Here is a 23,665-nt window from a genome sequence, read left to right on the forward strand (position 1 = left end):
AAGGTTTCAGAGCGCAGCTCCTTCGTCAGGTGAAGCACCTTTTTCCAGACTTTTTAAAAAGTCTCCTCACAATTTGATAACCTATCACTGCAGCCATGATATGGAAGTGCCAATGTTGGACTACAGTGGACAAGATCTGGTGTTCTTTGATTTTTGACATTATCACTGCAGCGTTAGCAAATGTAAATAAAATACACTTGGTCCCAAGTTATCAATAGTTTGCAAATATCGGAAACCCTAGATGACACTTGTGTCACTCAACAGGTTTGCCAATCTGAAAAACACCCACTTATCCTGACCCTGTTGCCATCTTCAATCATTTTCCAGAGACCATTAAGAATTTATGTATAATTTGTAACTACACCAAATGCTTTACAATGGGATGTAATGTGTAAAATACAGCTTCAACATCCTGTGACAGTATTGCAAGCAATGAGATACAATTACACAGTAATTCAGTGGGATATCCAACTTTGAGACTTGGAATTCAGATGTCTGAACCAACAAGTCAGGCCAATAAACCATCGTTCCTTTTTTTTGGGTGGAGGAGGAAGTGGGAGGAACAAAGGAAGGAAGGAAGGAAGAAAGGTGAGCAAGGCTGAAAAATTATACAAAATATATCATTTCACATGTTACAACAGCAGTTTATACAACAGAATATTTAAAAAAGTCATATTTGCTTCTATACACTATTGTTGGTTTACAAAAAGATGAAATTGCTGGAAAAGCTCAGCAGGTCTGGCAGCATCTGTGGAGAGAAACCAGAGTTAACATTTTGGGTCAGAGACCCTTCTCAGTGTTGATGGTAGCTAGGAAAGTGTGGGTTTATCGAAGATGAGGATGGGGTGTTGGAAAAAGGTGGTAAGGAGTAAGTGATAGGTGGGGATAGCGCCCAAAGAGACAGAAGAACAGTTGGACAGACAAAGAAGTGGCTAATGATCTGGCTAGGAGCACAAACAGCTATTAATGGGGCTGTTGCCGGCTAACAATGGGTTGTGTGTCATAGCAGACTATGCCCTGGTGTGTGGGGTTGGGGTAAGGACAATGGGAGAGCTCAAATCCTAAAGTTGTTGAACTCGATAGAGTCCAAAGGTTGCAGGGTCCCTTGGCGGAAAATGAGGTGCTGTCCCTCCAGCTTGCACTGAGCTTTGTTGCAGCAAGCCTGAAAAAGAGAGATGTTGGCCAGGGAACAGAGCGGCGTGTTGAAGCACCAGACAACAGAAAGCTCAGAGTCTTTTATGCATAAAGAATGTAGATATTCTGCAAAGCTGTCACCCAGTCAACCCTTCATTTCCCCAATGTAGAGGAGATGAGTTTGTGCGCGAATACAGTAGATTAGATTGACTGAAGTGCAGCTAAAGCACTGCTTCACCTAGGAGGTATGTCTGGGCCCCTAGATACGGAAGAGGGAGTAAGTTATTGGACAGGGGTTACTTCTTCTACAGTTGGAGGGGAAGGTGCCATGGGGCTGCAGGGGATGTTGGGAGTGAAGGAGGAATGGACCGGGTGTCCCAGAGGCACGGGGGTGCCGGGGGGGGCGGGGGGGCTGGTGGTGGTGGTGGTGTTTGAGAGGAGGAGAATGTGTCCAGTGGTGGCATCTTGCTGGAGATGGCAAAGATAGCAGCTAATGATCCTCTGAACACGGATGTTGGTGGGATCATAGGTAAGCAATGGCAACCCTAGCACTATTGCGGGAGGGGAGAAAGAGGGAGTGAGGGTTGAAGTGCATGAGAAGGGTCAGACCTGGGCGAGGGCCCAGTCAACAAGGGTGCTGGGAATCCTTGATTGAAGAAGGTTGACATTTCAGAGGCTCCCTTGTTAAAGCTGGCTCATCTAAACAATGCAACAGAGACAGAAGAACTGGGATAACAGAGTCTTTACAGGAAGCAAGGTGTGAGGATGGCCTGGACAGCGTGGATGTTGGGAAGATGTTTTCATTTGTAAGAGAGATTAGGACCCAAGGGCACAGCCTTCAAGTAACGGGAAGGTCTATTAGAACAGAGATAAGGAGAAATGTCTTCAGCCAGAGAGTGGTGATCTATGGAATTCACTGCCACAGAAGGCTGTGGAGGCCAGCTCATTGAGTATACTTAAGACTGAGACAGATGATCCGTGATAATCAAGAACCCAAGGATTATGGGGAGCATGCAGGAGAATGGGACTGAGGAACTTATCAGCCACGATTGAATGGCGGAACAGACACAATGGGCTGAATGGCCCAATTTCTGCTCCCATGTCTTATGATCTTAGGATCTGCTCACAATGTGGTCTCCTCTAAATTGGGAAAACGAAGTGTAGCCATGGTGACCGCTTCGCAGAACATCTATTTTCTGTCAGTAATGGTGACTCAGTGGTTAGCACTGCTGCCTCACAGCGCCAGGGACCCAGGTTCGAATCCAAACTTGAGCGACTGTCTGTGTGGAGTTTCCACATTTTCCCTATGTCTGCATGAGTTTCTTCCGGGTGCTCTGGTTTCTTCCCACAGTGCAAAGATGTGCAGCGTAGGTAGATTGGCCATGCTAAATTGCCCAGTGCCCAGGAACGTTTAGGTTAGGCAGGTTAGCATGGACATGCAGGGTCTGGGTGGGATGCTCTTTGGAGGGCGCTGTTGGGTCAAATGCCTGTTTCCACACTGTAGTGATTCCATTCAAAAAGATAATGAGCCTCCAGGTGCCTGCCACTTCAACACAACATTCTGTTCCCTGGCCAACATCTTTGTCTCAAGACTTGCTACCACACTCCAACAAAGTTCAATGCAAGCTAAAGGAACAGGTCCTCATTTTCCACTTAGTGACCCCGTAGCCTTCTGGACTCAATAACGTTCAGCTTCAGGGTTTAAGCTCTCCCATGTCCTTACCCCAAATTTTACACACCAGCCTTGTTATCACAGTCTAGTATTATACACAACTCCACTAACAGTCCCCATTAATAGCTATTCATACGCTTGGCCAGACCTTTATCTACTCCTTTGTTTGTCTGACTGTTCTTCTCTCATTTTTTATTCCTTATCCCCTCCCTCTATCCAATTTTCTGCATAGAAACCAACATTTTCCTAGTTCTGTTAGTTCTCAGGAAGGGTCACTCAACCTGAAACATTAACTCTGATTTCTCTCCACAGATGCTGCCAGGCTTGCTGAGTCTTTCCATCGATTTCTTTTTTTTTGATTTACAGCATCTGCAGTTCTTTCAAGCACTTTTTACTTGAATTCTGAGAACATACCACGAATCGCAGTCGCTTGAGCTCTTCCAAATAGCAGATCAGAGCTCTCAAGAACTATACCTATTTAGATAATTTTCCATCAAATCCAAAACTTGATTGTTTAAACAATAAAAACAATGAAGTCTTTTCAAAGCAAATTATTTGGATAATTAGATGGAAGGGATGTTAGAAAATTTGGTTGTGGCTTCAAAATAGCAGTGCCTCAGCACTGTGCTGTTATAAAGGATAAACTGCAAGCTTTGGTCAGAGTTGAGCTTTGCTAAGGAGGGCAAGCACCATTGACGTATTCCTTCTGTTATAATCCAATAGTTGCTAGAAGGGTAGTAATGGTAGTTAGAGCAGTGGTATTCTCCTGTGACACGTGGGAGATGAGGCAGAAGTCAAATGTCCCTGACAACCATGTCTGCAGGAAGAGTGACCACCTGGATCTCCTCTCAGACTGTATGGATCAGTTGGACTCACTGAGGGACTTAAAACAGGTAGAAAGTTTTACACATAAGAGTTTCAGGGATGTAGTCACACCAAAAGATCAGTCAGACAGATGTGTGGCAGGAGACACTGACAGTACAGGAGTTCTTTGTGGCAATACCTCTCTCAAACAAGCATACTGCTTTGGATACTGTTGAGGGGGACTGCAGGAATGGCCTCTCAGGGGAAAGCAACAGCAGCAGCCAGATCAATGGCACCACGAGTGACTCAATTAAACAGCAGGAAGGGTCAAAGTCTAGGCAAGCGCAGTAGTGCCAGGAACGCTACAGGAGCACAGATAGGCATTTGTGCCTGCAGCTGAGACTCTAGAGTAGTGTATTGGTTCCCTGGTATCAGGGTCAAGGATGTCTCGGAGCTGACACAGGATATTCTGAGGGGGGGGGGGGGGGGGGGGAGCAGCCAAAAAGCGTAGTCCATATTGATACTAACGACACAGGCAGGAAGACAGATGAAGTCCTGTAAAGAAAATTTAGCGAGTTAGGTAGAAAATTGAAAAGGAGGATCTCCAGGATTGTAATCTCGGGATTACTCTATGCCACATGCTAATGAGGCCAGAAATGCAAATATAATACAGCTGAATGTATGGATGGAAGCTGAGTTGTATCGAAACTGGAGGAGCACCAAAATCCGCCAGGGAGGTTTAAACCAGCATGGCAGCAGGGTGGGAACCAGAACAGTAGGTCAGTATGTGCAGTGAATAAGGAGAAGATAGAGGTTAAGTCTAGTAAATAGGAAGAACAGGAACGTCAGGTTAACGAATACAGTGGGAATGACAGTGTGAAGTACAGTGTTTTTATTTTCAAGACTGGAGAATTGTAATTAAGGCAGAGGAGCTTACAGCCTGGACTAGTACATGGAACTACAGTGTTATGGCCACTAGAAAAATTGGCTGAGAGAAGGGCATTACTGGCAATTCAATGTTGCAGGGTCTAGATGTTTTAGGTATGACAGAGATATAAAAAGGGTTGGGCGAGCTGTATTACTGATTAAGGAGAATCAGTGGGATATAGATATGTAGGCAGATCATGCAAAAGTATGGAAACAGGATCCTTATCATGTGTGATTTTAACTTCCCCAATATTGACTGGGACTTCTCTACTGCCAGGGGCTTAGATGAGACAGAATTTATTTGGTGCATCCGGGAAGATTTCTTGAAACAACATAGACAGTAAACTGAAATAACAAAGTGTGGAGGTGGATGAACACAGCAAGCCAAGCAGCATCTTAGGAGCACAAAAGCTGAACGTTTCGGGGGTAAGGGTCTAGGTCCGAAACGTCAGCTTTTGTGCTCCTAAGATGCTGCTTGGCCTGCTGTGTTCAACCAGCTCCACACTTTGTTACCTCGGATTGTCCAGCATCTGCAGTTCCCATTATCTATGGACAGTAAACTGTACCTATGGGACGAGGTGTGTGCCAGTTGATCAAATATTCAGGTCCACTTAATCAATGTAAAGGCACACACTAAGTAACAGAAGCATAATGCATGGGATAGACAAATTGCTGTTTATTTTATTGGCAGCGTAAATCACAATGATAATAACGCAACTTTGCCTTAATTTAAAGAAACCTTACAGGCAAAGATCCTTCCCATGGGATTCTATGATTCATTCGCACCCTCAGCTCAGTATTCCTCGGACATCACGAAGATTGCAATAATAGTGAACTTCTGGTATTCCAGGCATATAATTTTTGCCAGTTTACCGAGAGAGCCAATTAAAATAAAGTTTCTTGCAGGTAGTCCCACCAGGGAAGGGACTGTACTAGACATTGTATTGAGGAATAAACCTGCCTAGATGAGTGAAGTTTCAGCAGGGTTGTGTTTTAGGAGCAACGATCATAATTCTGTAACTTTTAAGATAGTTATGGTTAAGGATTAGACTGATCCTTGGTGTAAGTGCTAAATTGGAGGAAGGCTAACTGTACAGTATTAGGCAGATGTTGGCAAAATTAGATTGGAGGGTAGCTGTTTAAAGATAAACCAACATCTGGAAAGGGAGTCTTTCAAAGGCCAGGCGGTCAGAGTTCAGGACCCATAAGACCTGTGAGATTGAAAGATTCAGGAACTGTGAATGACAAAGTGTTCAGTATATTCTAAAACATTAAGGTTGATAAGTCCCCAGGGCCTAGTGGGATCTATCCCTGGATACTTACTTGGCCAGTCAAGATGCCAGACGACTGGAGAATAGCCAATGTTGTTCCTATGTTTAAGAAGGGCAACAGGGGTAATCCAGGAAATTATGGGCCAGTGAGCCTTACATCAATGGCAGAGAAATCACTGACAAAAGATTCTTATAAGCAGTATTTACTCACATTTGGAAAAGAATGGCCTTATTAAGGATAGTCAGCGATACTTTGGATGGGGGTGGTCTTGTCTCACAAATTTGATTGAGTTTTTGAGGAAGCGATGAAGATGATTGATGAGGATGGGCAGTGGATGTTATCTACATGGACTTTAGTAAAGAATTAACAAGGTCCATCATGGTAGGGCAGTCCAGAAGACTAATTCACATGGGATCCACAATGAGTTCATAAGATGGATTAAAATTGGGTTGGTCTTAGAACAGGGTAGTTGTGTCGGGCTGTTTCTCTGGCTACAGGTCTGTGACCAGTGCTGGGATCTCTATTGTTTCTAATAAGCGATTTGGATGAAAACATAGGTGGCCATATTATTGACGCTGCAGACAACATTAAAATTGGTGGAGTTGTGGATAGTGAGAAATTTGTCAAAGGATAGAGCAGGATTTGGTTTAGTTGGAAAGTTAGCATATGGAGTTTAATCTGGACAAGAGTGAGGTAATGTATTTTGGGACATCAAATGCTAGAGAAAAAGTAGAAAGTAAATGGATTGAAGGAGTACGAGGAGAGTTAATATACAGATGGATTTTGGGGTGCAAATCTGTAATCCCCTGAAACTGAATAAGGTGGTAAAGAAGGCATACAGCTTGCTTACTTTCATCAATTAGGACATCAAGTATAAAAGATGGCAAGTCACGCTGCAGCTATATAAAACCTTGGTTAGGCTATACTTGGACTATTATCTGCAGTTTCAGTCATTACACTATAGGAACAATTTATACAACACGCAAAAGGATGTTGCCTAGATTGGAATGCATTAGCTATAAGGAGAGGTTGGTCAAACTTGGATTGTTTTCAATAGAGTGCTGAGGCTCTGAGTGAACTGATAAAAGTAGATGAAGTTATGAAAGGCGTAAATTGTCAGATTCTTTTAGGTGGAAATATGAAATACAGTAGAGGACAGGTTTAAAGGTGAGAAAGGCAAGGTTAAAGGAGTTGTGCAAAGCACTTTCTTTAAAACACAGACGGTAGTCTGCAACATGCTGCCAGGGAGGCAGTAGAAGCACAGACAATAGCAAACATTTAAGGGGTATTTAGAAAGACATGTGAACAGGCAGGAAATAGAGGGATACAGATCACGTGCAGGCACATGGAATCAGTTTAGAACAGTGTCATGGCTGGTGCAGATATGATGGGCTGAAAGGCCTGTTCCTACATTCTATGCAATTTAAGACAAATAGACACATTTCTTTTGTCTCCATAAAAAAGTACATTGAAATTTCCATATGATTCATAACGAAGAAAAATATCTCAAACGTTAAATTAAAAATACTTTTCCCTCTTGCAGTTTTGCTTTCAAAGTTTTTGGGGAAATCCAGTAATTCAGAGACAGAGACAATCTGAACTACGTGCAGTAACAAAATAGGGGCTACATCAGATTTATGAAATAAGGCAACAGCTAGATAAGCTGATACAGTCGTGTTCATTTAGAAGTAAGCATTGGTCAATATACCAGAAAGGACTTTGTTGTTTTTCCTCAAACAATACTGCAGGACGACTACCTGCCCTGTTAGGTGAATGTAAAGTGGATGTAACTGAATTCAGTCACATCTGAAATAAGATGCTTCCAACAGTGCAGCACTACCTCAGCAGTGCAGGTGGTCAACCTGGACTATATGCTCAACTCTCTCTAGTGGAACCTTTGATGCAGAGTCGAGAGAGTTACCACAGAAATAGAGGCAACTTTCCCAAATCAATCATGTTAGGTTAACCGTAAATCCTTTGTGAATAGAAACACTGAGTTATCCAGATCTGCTGAGCTTTTCCAGCAATTTGTTTTTGTATGGAATTATTCAATTTTCTTTAGACTCTATAAAGCTTGACCAACCCAGCATGAAGACAGCTGTGTACCCTGATGCAGAACCAGCAGCAGCCAAACAATCAATCCTAATAAATAAAAGCAGTATGCTTTAGCAGTTCAAGCTATTTACATAAAAAGAAGTGTGGGCTCCAAACAATTAGAGGAAAGCTTCAGATACTCAGTAGTCATAGTATTGGCCTAAAACACAAAATCTTCAGGAAGTTCCTGACACTATCAAACTGAATTATGGTAGAGGTCAATTGAACACATTTGAAATCCACAAACTAGTCAAAGAAAAACAATATTACAAGTGCCAGAATGTTTAATTACATAAAATAATATAAAAAAGATATATAATAAACTCAGCCATGCTTAACAAGCTAAACAAATACAGCATAATCATCCATTTTGAACTATACAGTGCAACATTAAAGTTAGAATAACCTCTACTGCCACCCCACCACCGCTAAGATTATTTCGTATCTGTGCCACGTAATACTTTGTTTTCCAATCCGCTGTCACAGTTCATAAACTGCAATTAATTAAGAAAGTATTCCTCAAATATTTATCCATTCACAGCTTCACCCATCTAATTCACTAACATCCTTTAGTTAACGAAATCTGCCATTTGCACCTAGTTTGGCCTACATTGGAGTGCAGCCCCACTGCAATGTGACCAACTCTACAGGCAGTAAGTCATGGCCTAGCCAGCATATTGCATACGTCCTATGAACTGAAATTAAAAGAAAATTTTATCATTCCAATTTTTCCTTCTCACTGGTCATGTCAATTAAAATCTTTACCTAATGCTTTGAATTGTTCTGTGCTCTCACCTTCATTTATTCTAATTTCAGCAGTGTAGCCTGCTCACTTCCTTCTCTAACTTCAGACAACTACTTCTCTGCTGTCTACTTTCTACTAGTGGTGGCTATTGACTCATCTGTCACATTTCTGTCTTAGACGTCTTAATAAAATGTTTCTTAGACCTTCTTATCCTCTCCATTCCTGCTTTATGAAGCTTTAAGATATTTGCGTTATTTTAGCATCTTCATGAATTCTTCCTTTCTCCACAACATCCATTTGTCACACCACTCTAAACTACTCTGATTAAACTTTTAAGATGCAAAAAGTATTTTTTTTGACGAATATAGATAAAGTAATAACTTTCACCAACCTCAGATAGAAATCAATAAGAACATATGAAAAGACATACCAGCTATGAAACAGAATAGGTTCTTCACACTTTGTTTAAGTAATTCAGAGCCAACCTGATCTATGTGCAATGCCAAAAGAGTCACTATCAAGTTTGTGCAAAGAGGCAAATGGCTAGATAAGTTGATGTAGTAATGTTCATTTAGAAGTAAGCAATGGTGAATGTACCAGAAAGGAATTTGTTGTTTTTCCTCAAACAATACTATGGGATCATGACTATCTTCCCTGTGGGTGAATGTAAAGTGGACATGACTGGATTCAGTTCAACATTTCATCTGAAATGCTCCCTAATACAGTACAGCAGAATTTTTGAAGGTACACAACTAACAACCCAGAATAAAATCTTGGTTCAGGGGTAGCACTATCACTTACACTACAAATTTAAACAAATAATCTCAGCTAATTCATTAATGCATTTTGAGGAGTGCCACATTGTCAGAGGAAACTCTTTTGAACAAGAAATTAAACTGAAGCCATATCAACTGTTTCCAATAAATACAAAAGGCCCCATAGCACTAATCTGGAAACAGTAGCTTGGATCAACCAATCTATGGATATTTACCCTTGACTAATATCATTGGAACAGCTATCTAGTCGATAATCAGTTCTTTTGAGGAACCTTGGTGTGATACAAAGACGTTGTTGCATTTTTTTCAGTTCAACACAAACTACATTGCAAAAATATTTAACGGTTGTAAAGTGCCTTGAGGTATAAACACTTGTAAGTGAACCTTCTTTAGTAATTGGAAATCCTTGTCAATGTCATATCTCAGTTGATCCTAAACGATTCTTAATTTCAAAGTTAGCTGATCAATTATCAAAACTGGAAGAGGGTTACAAAATTTGGCCCAATCAGCTCCAGGTTGGGGAAGAGGGTAGAGTATACAAACAGTCAGAATTCCTTCTGGTAATCACCATTATTGAAAATAGACAAGTAAATGTTAGGCATGAAACAGATCAAGCTCGACTGTCATGCTCCTTACCTAGCCTCAAAAATGAAGAATGATGAAGTTGTGCACAGTAGCAGATGAGGACAAAACCATATTCTTAAGTGTGTTAGGGCCTGAAAGAGAGGAAATTGGAAAAAGGACATGTATCAACATCACTTACATGAACTGTCAAAACACATTTAGTGATATAACATTAACCACAGAATTGGAATATGTAGAACCTTAGGAATATTTTAATAATTGTGCAGGTAAGTAATGCTGTATCTGTGACAGCATCTTGTTGTTATAAAAGGTAACAAATCTGCTTATTTTCCAGACAGTTCTTTTCTACCCAGAACAAAAAGTTGCAATAGAAACAGATATGTGATTCCTACACAACAATGAATTATGATCATTAGAGTTCTGATATCAAAGCACAAACTACCTGACATAAGAATAAACAGTGGAAGATGGAAAAAAAAGCAGTTATGTCCACACCATGTGCACAAAGTGTGGCTATTACCGATTTGCATGTTTAAATTATGCATCAATGTTTATGTTTACGTGTCACAAGGGAGTTTATTTAGTTTTGGATCAGCTTGTTGGCAGAAACTGTGTAGATGCTACCTCTCTATACACCACGTCTTCCACAATGACATCATACTTAATGTATTTACTAATTTTCAGTTAAGCGCTATGAAACCAGTTTAAAAACAAAGTAAATGTTTTGAACAGACACTTGAAAATGCAAAATATGTAAATCTGTATTTGGGAGCTGAATGCGCTATTTACATTCATAACAACCACTTCACAATAAATGAACTAGAATCCAGCGGACTTCGTCTCACATTCCATCTAATGCCAGTTCCCCCCCCCCCCCCAATCAAATCTTAAGTATTGATTTCGCTGTTTCTCTCAGTTTAAGCACATTTTCATTTCTCTCGACAAGAACAAAACCCATCTCCCTTCAATGACAGTGAACCTCAGGCATAGATTGGGGGGGGGGGGGGGAGATGAGGCGGTGGAAAAGCAGAAAACAGAAGCAAAAACCTTGAGAGGCTAGATATCTTAACAGCTTAAAAAAAGGGAGCTCTACTTGCAGAAAAGTCCCTGGATGTTTGCAGTCTGACGTGAGGAAAACAATCAGATGTGTGAAATCACAGCAGCAGTGTAGCAGCCATGATGCAGGTTAGTAATGCCGCATTATTTGTCTGCACGAGCAGCATTAGAATCAGAAGAGCCCGGGCTCGGATTCCAACGATCGCTCGCGCTTGAACAAAGGATCCGGAGCCGCCCTCCCTTTCTCCCTCCTTCTCTCATACACACTCACTCAGCTTCACTCCGCTCTTCTCCTCCTCTCCACTCCCCCACCCGCTCGCTTACTACCTCCCTTCCACTCGACTTCTTCACACACACTTCATCCCCACTTGTGCTGCCTCATTTTTTTTTATTCTCCTCTCCCCTTTACCTCACCCGGTGTCGCTGTTTTCTGAAAACACGACAGACTCGCATAAGACGGTAAGTTAAAACAAAAAAATCCTTTACCTTTGATTTTATACATAGAGATATGCACACATATAAATCTAGGTATGGACAAAACCGGAGACTGTGTCCCCGGTGTCCACAAACACTATGGCACCGTCTCACACAATTACACACCGCAGGAACGACGACGCTAGCACTCACTCAACCCCCGCCAGATAGTGAGCTCACACGCGATTCCGCCTCTGTCTATAACGGTCCGTAACGTCGCGTAGGGCCGACTTCCTGCCAAAAAGTGTGCCTACTGATTCTTTGTGCAGCCGCGGAGAAAGAGTGCTGCTGGCCTGCCCTTCACTGACATTATGCAGATACAACAGACTCTATTGTAAAAAGACTCAACTATTTTCGTTCCCTTCCCTGGATTGTACGCAGGCGCGCCAATTTAAAGCTCCTGGGTTTCTTTTGTTCTTATTTGAACCTAGGAGACAGCTGTGAAAATAAGTTTGGGAACGTACTTAAAGGATATGTTGTGTCAGCCTTAGCGTTTTAAATGAAAGTTGCGGATCTGTCATAATCCCATTGTCCAGTTGATATCACTGGGGAAGTTAATTTTGTAAAAGTAATAAATGATCATATTCGTGCAAAGCGATGCATCACAAAAGTGAAAATCTTATCAGGGTGAAAATTTGTAAAATTTTCAACTCAGACCAGGGGCTAAAGTAGTACAACATAATATGTACTTTAATATAGCACCTTTCGAATTATAAAATGCACCATAATGCTACAGAGCATAATTTTGACACACTGCCACGTTAGGACCAGTGACCAAAAGCTTGATCAAAGAGGTAGATTTTAATGAACGTTTTAAATGAAGAAAGTGAAGGGGAAAGTTTAGATATGCAGTTCCAGAGCTTGAGGTTTAGTTATCTGATGGCAAATTCATTGACTGTCAGGTGATTAAAGACGGGGGTACTCAATAAGGCAGAAATAGAGAAGTGCAGATATCCTGGCGAGATGTAGAGCCACTGAGTCATAGATATACAGCACAAAAACAGACTCTTTGGTCCAACTCGTCCATGTTGACCAGATTTCCTAAATTAATTGAAGAAGGATCTCCACCTGAAACATCAACTTTCCTGCACCTCTGATGCTGTCTGGTCTGCTGTGCTCCTCCAGCTCCACACTGTGTTATCTCTATCATCGGCAGTTCTTACTATCTCTAAATTAATCAAGTCCCATTTGCCAACATTTGGCCCATATCACTCTAAACCTTTCCTATTCATTTACCGAGCCAGATGCCTTTACATGTTATAATTGTACCAGCCTCCACCACTTCCTCTGGCAGTTCATTCTGTACATGCACCACCCTCTGAATGAAAAGTTGCCCTTTTGGTCGCTTTTAGATCTTTGCCTCTCACCTTAAACCTTTGCCCTCCAGGTTTGGAATCCCCTATCCTAAGGAAAAGACCTTGACTATTCACCCTATCCATGTCCCTCATGATTTTCTAAACTTCTATAAGGTCACCCCTCAGCCTTCGATACTCCAGGGAAAATAACCCCAGCCTATTCAGCCTCTGCCTATATCTCAAACCCTCCAACTCTGGCAACCTCCTTGAAACTCTTTTCTGAACCCTTTCAAGTTTAACAATATCGTTGGGAGAACAGAATTGAATGCAGTATTCCAAAACGTCCTGTACAGTCACAAAATGACCTCCTACTCTTCTACTCAATGCACTGACCAATAAAGGCAGGTGTACTATATGCCTTCTTCACTACCCTCTGTTGGGTAGTGCACTAGTGCTTTGGGAGGCAGGAAGTTAGAATTTGGTGTATGTAAAATGCTAGGGAAAACCATTGTGTGGATTCTTTAAAAGGTGATGTGCTTTTTTATATGATTAGAGATTTTAAAAGGTCTGTGAGCAAAAGCTTAACAGTTTGCAGGAATTTAGAGAGTAGCTGAATTGAAACATTTGTATCAAAAGGCCATACAACGAGCAGGCCAAGCAGCAGTTCACCAAGACAAATTTTGATTTTAGCCAATCAATTTGAACCAGGCACTTAGATACCAAAAACCAATTAAATTTAAATTTGATGGCTTTGACAACATAGGACAAATCCTATTGTAATAAATTGAATGTCATCAGTATATAAAAGAAGGGGCAGTTGGGCAAAGTCAGGAGACCAAACTGTCATCTGCCAGAGTTGACAGCCATCACCTCTCAAGAGAGAATTGCTGACTCTGACAGACTATTCTATCTTTTAGAGAAAGCACCATCTAAAGAACAAGGGTGCCCATGGCGTAACTAGTGAATACTCCTGATGGAAAAATCGATGGAGAAGGCATAGACCATTTTAGAAGACACGTAACCTGGTGGTAATTTAGAGAGACTAAATTTTTTTTAATGTTATCATATAGAAATGGGATTTGTATTTATTGGAACAGCATAATATTAGAATTTTGTTTTATTTGGGAATTGTTAGTAGTTAGAAGGGGGTTTATTCAGTTTATTTTTAATAGGTTAGTTAGCTGGTTCACTGTTAGAGTTAGATAAATAAATTGCTACTTGTTGATTATGAAGTGAGTGTCAGGGATTTATTTTAGTTAACTGCTAGAAGTTGCCAAAAGGTAGATTACACCATTTTTCACACTCCTTTTACAGATTATAGGGTGAGGTTCTCCTCATTGAGTGTTTCTGTTTTAGTTCACAGAGTCGGAGCGGCGGTGGGGAGGGTTGACCTCCATTTATAATACCTGTCTATCTGTGACTCCACTGTGGGACCTATGGAGAGAGAATTTGAGGGATTTGAAACTAGGTGACTGGACTTGATGCAAGATGGGACACAATCATCAGAATTTTTTAGGAGTTCATGTTTACAGAAGATTGAATATGGTAGACTGGCCAGCGGTGTGTTGGAATCATCAAAGCTACAGACAACAAAAATGCAGATGATGGTTTCAGCAGCTGATCAGCAGAGATAGAGATGGAATTGGACCATGTTATGAAAACAGAAAGAGTTGACTGTGTGGATGCTGCTAAGATCATAAGAAATAGAAAAATGAATTGGCTGTTCACCCCTTGAGCTGTAAGTAAGATAGTAAACCAATAAGTTTGCAGAATTCACTGTCAAATTGGATCAGGCCAGATGGATATGCAAACCATTTACCTTAATTTACTATATTGAGCAGGTGTTGATAAGACAATGCTTCAAGGTTTCAAATGGAAGAATAGATTGGAGTTTTGCCAGAACTGTTTTTGAGACAGCCCAGCTCTTGGGATAGGCTGAATCAATAGGGAAATTTCAATTCCCAACATTGCCTTTTACAACACAGAAACTCATTCACATGGGGTGACTGAATTATGTTAATTACATTGCTGTATCAGACTGCTATAACTACATAGCAGGAATCTACATGTCAGTTGTATGCTGACATAGTAAATGATTATAAGCCATCATACTTGGGGATGACCTAGACAACTGTATTTAAAAGGGCCACTCGAATCAGAGACGCTGAAATTCCAGACGTCAGCACAAGAAGCAGGAACCTTGGGAATGAGAAGAACAGTCTCAACCTTAGTCCAGCCAGCTGTAATCTGGGTAGTATAGACTTCTTTAACATCTTGTGCTTCCAAAACAGAATTAAACTTGATTAAAGGTTACTCAGGAAATAAAGGGAAGGAATTACATGTATATTTCATTTCAATGATAATAAACCGCATCATGGTAAACTACATCCCATTATCAGTAAGTAAGAAAGTAAACCAGATACGCAAAAAAACTATTTACATTTATGATATGGGGCTGAATAAAAGAAGACAGTGGTGAGGAACCAGATATTAGACCAGGGATCCTGAATAAAAGAAGCCAAATGCAAAGTCAGGGACCAACAAAGTGAGAGAGAGAGAGAGAAATAGAGGGAGAGACATTATGGTGAGGGACCCAGAGCAGCAGAATAGCAAACCATATTTCTCTGTCAGTTTCACCTAGTAGAAATGAACCTTATTCCATTGTCAGATTCATAGAGTAAGAGAACTGGCGTAAATGCCTTTCTGGGAATTTAACTGGTAGAAACATTTGTATTGAAGTAATGGTGCCAAAAGAGTAAGAAAGGGAAGTGCAATAGCAAGTGTGATGACTGAAATTGAAAGCTTGCAGCAGGCTGTTAAAATATTGCTGGTGTAAAAGACCAAGTATGATGATACTGATACTTTAAGATATTATTTTGTCCTTTTTTTTTTAAGAGAAATTATAGGGTGGAGGCGAAGAGCAGTCTACCAATATCAGTAGAGTGAATAGCTTCTGAGGCCTTGGGTTGTTTTTAAATTTGGAACAACTGAAGCAACCTGGATGGGTGTGGCCAGCACTCTCAGATGGGAAATTCTGTTTTTTTTTCAATTTTTAAGTTTAACTTTAAGCAGTTGCTGTTGTGGGCTTGAAGAAGTGAAAGTTATTTTTCCATCTCTTGATTACAGCCAAATGCTGGGGGTTCTCTTCTGAGGCTGCTAAATTGCATGTGAGACAAAATCTGTTTTTCTGAATCTACCCTTTGCTGAAGAGTATGTTGATAGGATGTAACTGTATCTGCTATTCTGTTAAGTTTTCCAATAGAGTTGTTATTTTAAATTCCCTTTTCTTGGTTGTATTTTAACTATAGCATTTAGATAAAATATGTTCTGCTTAACTTCGAGTAGTTTGACCAGTCGTATTGCATCTGGAATATGGCAAATTACATTTCCGTAAGAAGTCATTAGGGTCTAGTCTACCTTCTTAAAATATCTTGAGAGGGTCTGGTCTGGTCTATAACATAGTAAAATTAAAGAATTAACGAATAAGGTATAGGACATACTGGTATGGCATAGAGGATGTGTTACTCGGTTGGAGGATCAGCAAAATATGATATCTAGTTTGGCTCTTCAGAAGGACAGCAATACCAGCAGCAAATCACCCAACTGTGAGACCAGTGTGGAGATCTACAGAACAGGATATTGGTAGTGCACCAGATGTCTGATACAACCCAGTGAGGAAAAACAGAAGACGACACACAATGTTTAAAGGAGATTGAGCAGTTACAAGAGCAGCTAAAAGCAAAATGGGGCATAGTTTGTGCTTTTTTGAACAAAAGAGGCGAGAATGAACCCAATTGGGATACGCTCGATGAGGCAGTTTGGGTGTGGGTGGGGTCACAGGGTGATCCCACTGGACAAAGACCCACCTCTTGCACGTGAATCTAAAGTTCCATCCACACAATCTGTAAAATGTGCCGTGCATGATACCTTGCCGATGACCACCATAATTACCATTAGATTCGTGACAGAGGGAAATGCTGAGAATTCCTGCCCTATAATACAGAGCACCTTCTAAAGTAAGCCAGTTGGGGGAAATGCTGAAAAGGCAGGCACCTTTAAACCAGTAGAAGATCCAATAGATTACTTTACTGACAGATACAGCAGAAGAATTTTTCCGCCAGATGCACCAGATCTGCCGACAGCAGGGGTTGAAAATGATGAAGGAAAGAAGTTTATCTCGCTAGCCTGTGAAAGTAGTGTCAAATCAGCTCAAGAGACTCAATACATAGGTAGAGTGACTTTAGAGGACATGAAAACAGTTATTAAAGATGCAGTAAGGTAATTCAACTGAGGATCTTCATAAAAAAACTGTCAGAGGAAGGGAGAACACGCTACAGCCTTTACAGTTTTTTTTTGCTGTTTTCAATACTCTGTATTGGTCAGTTCTGAACAGGAGAAGTCAGAGGAAAAGAAATCCATTTTGCTCAGACCCTTGATCTCCCATAGCCCACCGCAGGCTTAGGCAGCTGGTGATCATTTCGGTCCCAATGATAATGCATACACAAAAGCATGGATCCTACATTGGATGGCTAGGTCATGGGAAAGAGAAATGCAGGAGACATCAAAAAGAAAAGCAATAACACAGATTGCCTTTGTGACCTGGAGGAGTCGGGTCAGGTCAGAGGGACAGGTAAAGGCACCTCTTCTTCTCAAGGTCCATCCCGAGCAGCATAAGACTATGCATACCCAAGAGACAGGGTGAGGACTTTGTATGTGGACAGATAGGACCACGCAATGGGGCTCCGATCCCACAGAAGAGTATCACACTCCTCTGGCCTAGAAGGGCCATGAAAAGGAGAACCCTTTAGCATAGCTAATGTTGAATCTGGGGACCGTGACTCCAAAGGCCTTCTCTACCAAATACAGTGACAATGGAGGGTACCCCATTCACAGGGACAGTTCTTAGTGAAATACGTTTGCTGGATAATGCAGGTCTATACAGTGAGTCACCCAATTGTCCCTTGCTTGGTTGGAGGTCATTGGGTTGCAATGTTTTGGGACATGGGAGGGTTCTGCACCACTATTAATCAAAACAATTTATATAAAGTCCTGGCAAACCTGCAATACCATTAAGTTGAGCAGATTTACCTGTCACTCCAAGCAAGGGGCGGAGATCGGGTCAACTGACACCAAAATTTGAAACCTTATTGTTTCCCATCAGGTTAGTTTACACTTAGGGACAGGAGGAAGAGCATACTTTAGAAACGGATTATTTGCAGAAGGCAGGACAGGCTCAGGACCCTCTCAATGACTGCATCTGGGCTTTTAACAGTAATAACGTATCAGAAGACAGTGATCCAAATGGGAATTTGTGCAGGCACGGTCTACTGTAATAATCCTTAAGAGTCAAACCAGATGAAATGACATATGATCAGGAAATTTAGAAAGATCATACAGCAAAATGTGACAGTGTTTGCCTGACATAAACATGATTGTGGGAGGATGATAGGAGACACTGATATAGAGGGGCCTTGCCTTGTGCCCCAGTATCAGTTAAAGACAGCTGGATAAGGTTACTCCCCTCACTAATGCTATGGTGGTAAATAGTACAAACACCATGTTGAAATTGGTGCCAAGTGCCAATTAATTCACGGCCCTAGACATTAGTAACAGTTTTTTGGACTGACCCACTGACCCCAAAGTGTCAACATAAATTTGCCTTCACATTTCAGGGTGCCCAATATACTTGGACCTACTTCCATAACTCAACTTCAATCTTTCATCAAAGGTGCCTGGACTAATTGGTCCAGTACATGGATGATTTAATTTTGTAAATGACCTTAGCTCTGGAGCATGAACACCTGTTCCAGGAGCTAGCGGAATTGTTAACTGATCTTGGGGCAAAGGTCAACCCCAAGAAAGCCCCAATATTTAAACAGGAAGTGTACTATCTAGGGAAAAAGGTTACTCTGGGGAAGTTAGAAATAGACGAGAATCGTATTCAATCTATCCAAAATGTGCCCCTGTCAACCGATCACAAAGGCCTAAGGTTCTTTTGGGGGGGATTCTTGGGCTACTGTACAAACCATATTGGCAACTTTGTAGCCTTAGCTGCCCTCTATACCAACTCCTCAAAAAGATGTAATGTGGCATTGGCTGGATGAACACATTGCTGTGTTCACCCACCTTAAGACAGCCTTAGTGTCATCCCCTGTCTTGCAACCCATCAACCCATCAGTGCTCTTCTCCCTAACGGTGGCAGCGTCAGACCTCTCAGTATCCATGGTCCTTGAACACAAAAAGGCTGGTTCTAGCGGCATATGCCTCGTGGTTACTCTATCCAGTGAAACAAACTTACATACGATGCAAAAAGCACTTGTTGGCTTATTTTTGGGCAGTCCAACATTTTACATATTTCGTGTGTTTGAGTGCATGTGTCTTCTTACCAAACACAAACTCCTCAGGAGCCACGTAAAGGACAGTAGTGTCAGTCAAAATCGGATTGCCGACAGGACCCTCCTCTTGCAGGGAAGGAACTCGCTTCCAATTGCCTCCAAAGCAAACTATGGTTAACTGCTAGAGATAATAGGAACTGCAGATGCTGGAGAATCCAAGGTAACAAGGTGTGGAGCTGGATGAACACAGCAGGCCAAGCAGCATCTTAGGAGCAGGAAAACTGACGTTTCGGGTCTACGCCTCTCTGAAGAACATCCCTCCTGGAGTCAGCACCCACGCCCCCACCCTATCCCTGTATTTTCCCATGGGCAATCCATCTAACCTGTACATCTTTGGGATGAAACCAGAGCACCCGATAGAAACACGCGCACACAGCGGGAGAATGCACAAACTCCACACATTCACCCGAGGGTGGAATTGAGCCCAGGTCTCTGATGATATAAGACAGCAGTGATAACTGTGATGGCAAGGTTCATGAATGTTCAATTTCAGTGCCAAGCTATCAAACAGGACCTTGTAAACTTAAATTCAAAGGAAGAATAATATTGACCAGGTTGGCAAGGAAATTCCAAAAATTTTACTGACAGTTCCTCTTATGTCATAGAGGGCCAGTAAGTATACAGGACTGAAAGGGGGTCTTAGAGAGTAAGCAGTCAAAGGACCTGCAAATATGTGGGCAAAAGGATCTGATTTGGCAGCCTTTGTGATAGAACAACCAGAGATTTTGTGAAAAGGGCAATAATCTGTGAAGACAACATATATGCCTACAGCAACCTCACAGAATTCCTTCCCAGCTGGGAAGCATAGGGAATGTCATCAACCAATGGCAAACCCCTCCCTTCCACTCTGTTATTCACTGCAGCCATAGGTGGTGAAGACATTCTAGAGAAAGTCAAAGAGCACTGTAAGATTACACCACCCAAAATAAAAGAAAAAATGACCTAGCTATGGAAAGAGAACACACTAGGATGGCATAGCACAAAGGGACAGAATCGGAAAATTGAACGGAAGGCTAAGTGGCAAATATGGATGCCTTGAGCCACCTCCTACTGGCAAATACACCACCAGTAGTGCTGCACTAGAAGAGCCTGTTCTGGTTTTAAACTTCCTTGATACCTTTCCGATCACCGCTGACAATATCAGACTATGGACACAAAAGGACCCAGTCCTGGCAAAAGGAGAACAGCTGGAGATGATGAGAGAAATAGAGGTCATCACAACCACAACTGAAACCTTTTTGGACATAGCAAGGCAAGATTACCATAGAGGACAGCATTTGATTATGGTGAGCAAAAGTGATTATCCTGAGCAAAGGTCACTGCCACATACTGGCTGAACTCCACAAGGGTCATCCAGGGATTTCCAAAATGAAAACGTTGGCAAGAAGTTTTGTCTGCTGGCCAGGATTAGATGCCAAAATAGCTGCATTGGTGGGGCAATGCCCAGAATGCCATAAGAAATAAAAATTACCACCATCAGCTGCCCACATGCATGGGAATGGCTGGATACTGGCCTTGATTACATGACGAATATGACAATCCTTTCATGTGGTCTACATTTTAGTCATTGTGGATGATCATTCAAAGTGGTTGAATGTACATGGTGTTCATTTGGCAAACATGGGACAATGATAGAAAAATTGCGAGCATCTCTTGCAATACACAGACTTCCAGAGGTTTAGGTCACTGACAATGAGCCATTATTTATCATCAGGAAATTCAAGTATTTTGCTATGTAAGGACAGCTCCATACCTTCCATTGCCCAAAGATCTGGCAGAAATACAGTTCAACATTTGAAGGCAAACTTAAAGAAACAGGCCACAGCTTGACTCGATACCAAACTGTCCTGGTACCTGTTTGATTATTGGACCACCCCTCATGCAACTATAGGGACACCTCAAACAGAGTTGCATCAGATTAAATCTGATCTTCCTGGGCCTCGGGAGCGGATGATGACATCAGGAATGCCAATGTCGGACGCAAGACTCTTTTAAGTGAGAGAGGCAGTTAACCTCCGGGATCGAAGTTCGGTGTTGAAACCACGGGAATGGCCCTGCAAGGCTAAGGGGCATAATCAACATAATATCATGTCCTGTGATGTACAATGTTCAGATAGGTGAGGCTGCCCTGACAAGCACGTGGACTTCATAAAAGCTGCAATGTCACAATCAGCGCAGGAGGAAAACATACCCGACCCCTCAGAACATCCAGCAAGGCTCTCAGAACCCATCGGTCATCCCCCTCTGGTTAGCATTGAAGAAACGTCTGAGGACGAGATGGATATGGCAGATGTTGCAGCCTCAATGCCATTACCAACTGAAGAAGATAAGGAATTTCAGCCGAGACGCTGCAGGTACAATAGACGGGCTGTGGGCCAGCACACACCGCCAGTATCTAAGGTAGAGTTGGAGGAACCAGACATGGTGCAAAAATGTCCTAGGAGATGCTACAGGCAAAAGAGCAAGTCTACGTACCATGACCTAGACTGGGATGGATGTAGTGATTAGAACAAGGTCTGCCAGATGGATCTCATAGAATATGAGTTCCCTGACTGGGACTGTTAACCTGGTCCATTCAAGGAGTCTGGGTGACAGATATAAACAAGGGTGTCAGGGGTTCTGCCCAGTCTAAGAGCCAGCTCTGAGCTAGCTGGGTCAGTGTGTTGTACTTTGCTCGTATAAATAAGGGGTGATTTGATGAAGGGATACCAGCCACCATGAAGTTATTTCAGTAACATTTTTATTTATGTAACTTTTCTTGATAATTTTTAGATGTCTTTTTTTGATAACTTTTTAAATGCAATTGATTTTTAACATACTGGGTGTGTAAGAAGTTAGTTAAACAGAAGAGGGCAGCAAAATGTGATGTTGATTGGTTGACATGGGGAAGATTTGCATCAGTGCATTCTCTGCTTCCAGAAGGTGTTTTGTGGAGGGGTGTTGTCAAGTGACACTAAGTGTCCTGGATTGCGGGACGAATCGAGTAAGCAGGACACCAACAACATCAGTAGGAACACCACCATGAAACTATTAGATTTTTGCCTCACAACCCACTTCATCTTCAACGACAACACAAATAGCGGAACACCAATGGGATCCCCAATATCAAGACTGATTGCAGAAGTAGTAATGCAAAGGTTAAAACGGACAGCACACCCCACTATACAACCTAAAGTTTGGGTCTGATTTGTAGATGACACCTTTGTGATTATTAAATGTGCAAAACTAGAAGAAACCCACTGACGCATAAACTTCAAAATTTATTAAAGAAGAGAACAACAACCAACTACCCTTCCTGGGCTTAATGGTAGAATGTAAAAACAACGGGGAACTCCAGACTAACATATATAGAAAGGCGACACATACGGATCAGATACTCAATTACACTAGCAACCACCCGAACACCCACAAACAGAGCTGCATCAGGACACTATTTAAATGAGCCACAACACATTACAGCAACCCAGAACTAAGCAAAGCAGAACAGGAGCACCAATATGGAGTCTTCAAAAGGAATGGATTTCCGAAAAGCACAATCCGCTGTTACCTCCAAGACAGACCACAACAGGAAGACACAACAAGACCAGGCTCACTTATCACCCTGCTGTACATCAAGAACATTTCAGGGATGACCACAAGACCACTCAGACCCCTAGGTATCAGAGTAGCCCACAAACAGATAACTACTGACTAACATAAAGGATCCCATACCTAAAACCAGCAAAACCGGTGTAATATACAAAATACCATGCAAGGACTATGAGAAACACTACACAGGCCAAACTGGAAGAAAATTGACAATATGGATGCATGAGCATCAGCTAGCCACCGAGAGAGATGACCAATTTTCACTTTAAAACAACCCGAAGAACTGCGGATGTTGTAAATCAGGAACAAAAACAAAGTTGCTGGAAAAGCTCAGCAGGTCTGGCAGCATCTTTGAAGGAAAAAAGAGTTAACAGTTCAGGTCCAGTTCTGAGGAAGGATCACCAGACCCAAAGTGTTAACTCTTTTCTTCCTTCACAAATGCTGCCAGACCTGCTGAGCTTTTCCAGCAACTTTGTTTTTGTTACCAATTCTCACTTGTCTCACTACACATGGACAACAAAGGACACAAATTTGACTGGGGACAACACATACATAATTGCACAAATCAAACAGAGACACGCCAGGAAATTCCTGGAGGTCTGGTATTCCACCCGGAACTCCATTAACAAATACATTGAATTAGACCCTGTGTACAAACCACTGAGAAACAGAACTGGAAGTAATACCAACCACCCTAGTAAACCTATAGGCATAATAATAACAAGCGGGACAAAACGGCAACGCTTCACCGGAGGCGCACTGATGATGTTACCTAGCATGGTGACAAAATGTTTGCAACCAAACACACTGGGTCAGTGAGCATGTTCACAGCCTCATATTCTATCCAT

General features: G+C 41.8%; 1 protein-coding gene and 1 long non-coding RNA gene across 8 annotated transcripts in view; one reads left to right on the top strand and one right to left on the bottom strand.

The window, feature by feature from the left end:
* Positions 1–11,794, bottom strand: part of LOC125450767 (spindlin-W) — a 74,214-nt gene extending 62,420 nt beyond the window's left edge. For 3 of the 7 annotated variants that reach the window (XM_059644614.1, XM_048526901.2, XM_059644613.1), the window contains exons 1-2: positions 11,666–11,794; positions 10,061–10,140 (exon numbers count right to left, since the gene is read on the bottom strand). The gene's annotated coding sequence lies outside the window, so the exon portion shown is untranslated. Of the gene's footprint in view, positions 1–10,060; positions 10,141–11,551 lie in introns of all 7 variants that reach the window. The other 4 variants (XM_048526900.2, XM_059644612.1, XM_048526899.2 and 1 more) reach the window with 2 other exon arrangements.
* LOC132209489 (uncharacterized) overlaps positions 11,055–23,665 on the top strand; it is a 28,027-nt gene continuing 15,416 nt past the window's right edge. Inside the window, exon 1 of the long non-coding RNA XR_009445570.1 lies at positions 11,055–11,194. This is a non-coding gene — a long non-coding RNA (uncharacterized LOC132209489). The remainder of the gene's footprint in view (positions 11,195–23,665) is intronic.

Source organism: Stegostoma tigrinum, chromosome 3 (assembly GCF_030684315.1).
Source record: "Stegostoma tigrinum isolate sSteTig4 chromosome 3, sSteTig4.hap1, whole genome shotgun sequence".
NCBI classification, from domain to species: domain Eukaryota; kingdom Metazoa; phylum Chordata; class Chondrichthyes; order Orectolobiformes; family Stegostomatidae; genus Stegostoma; species Stegostoma tigrinum.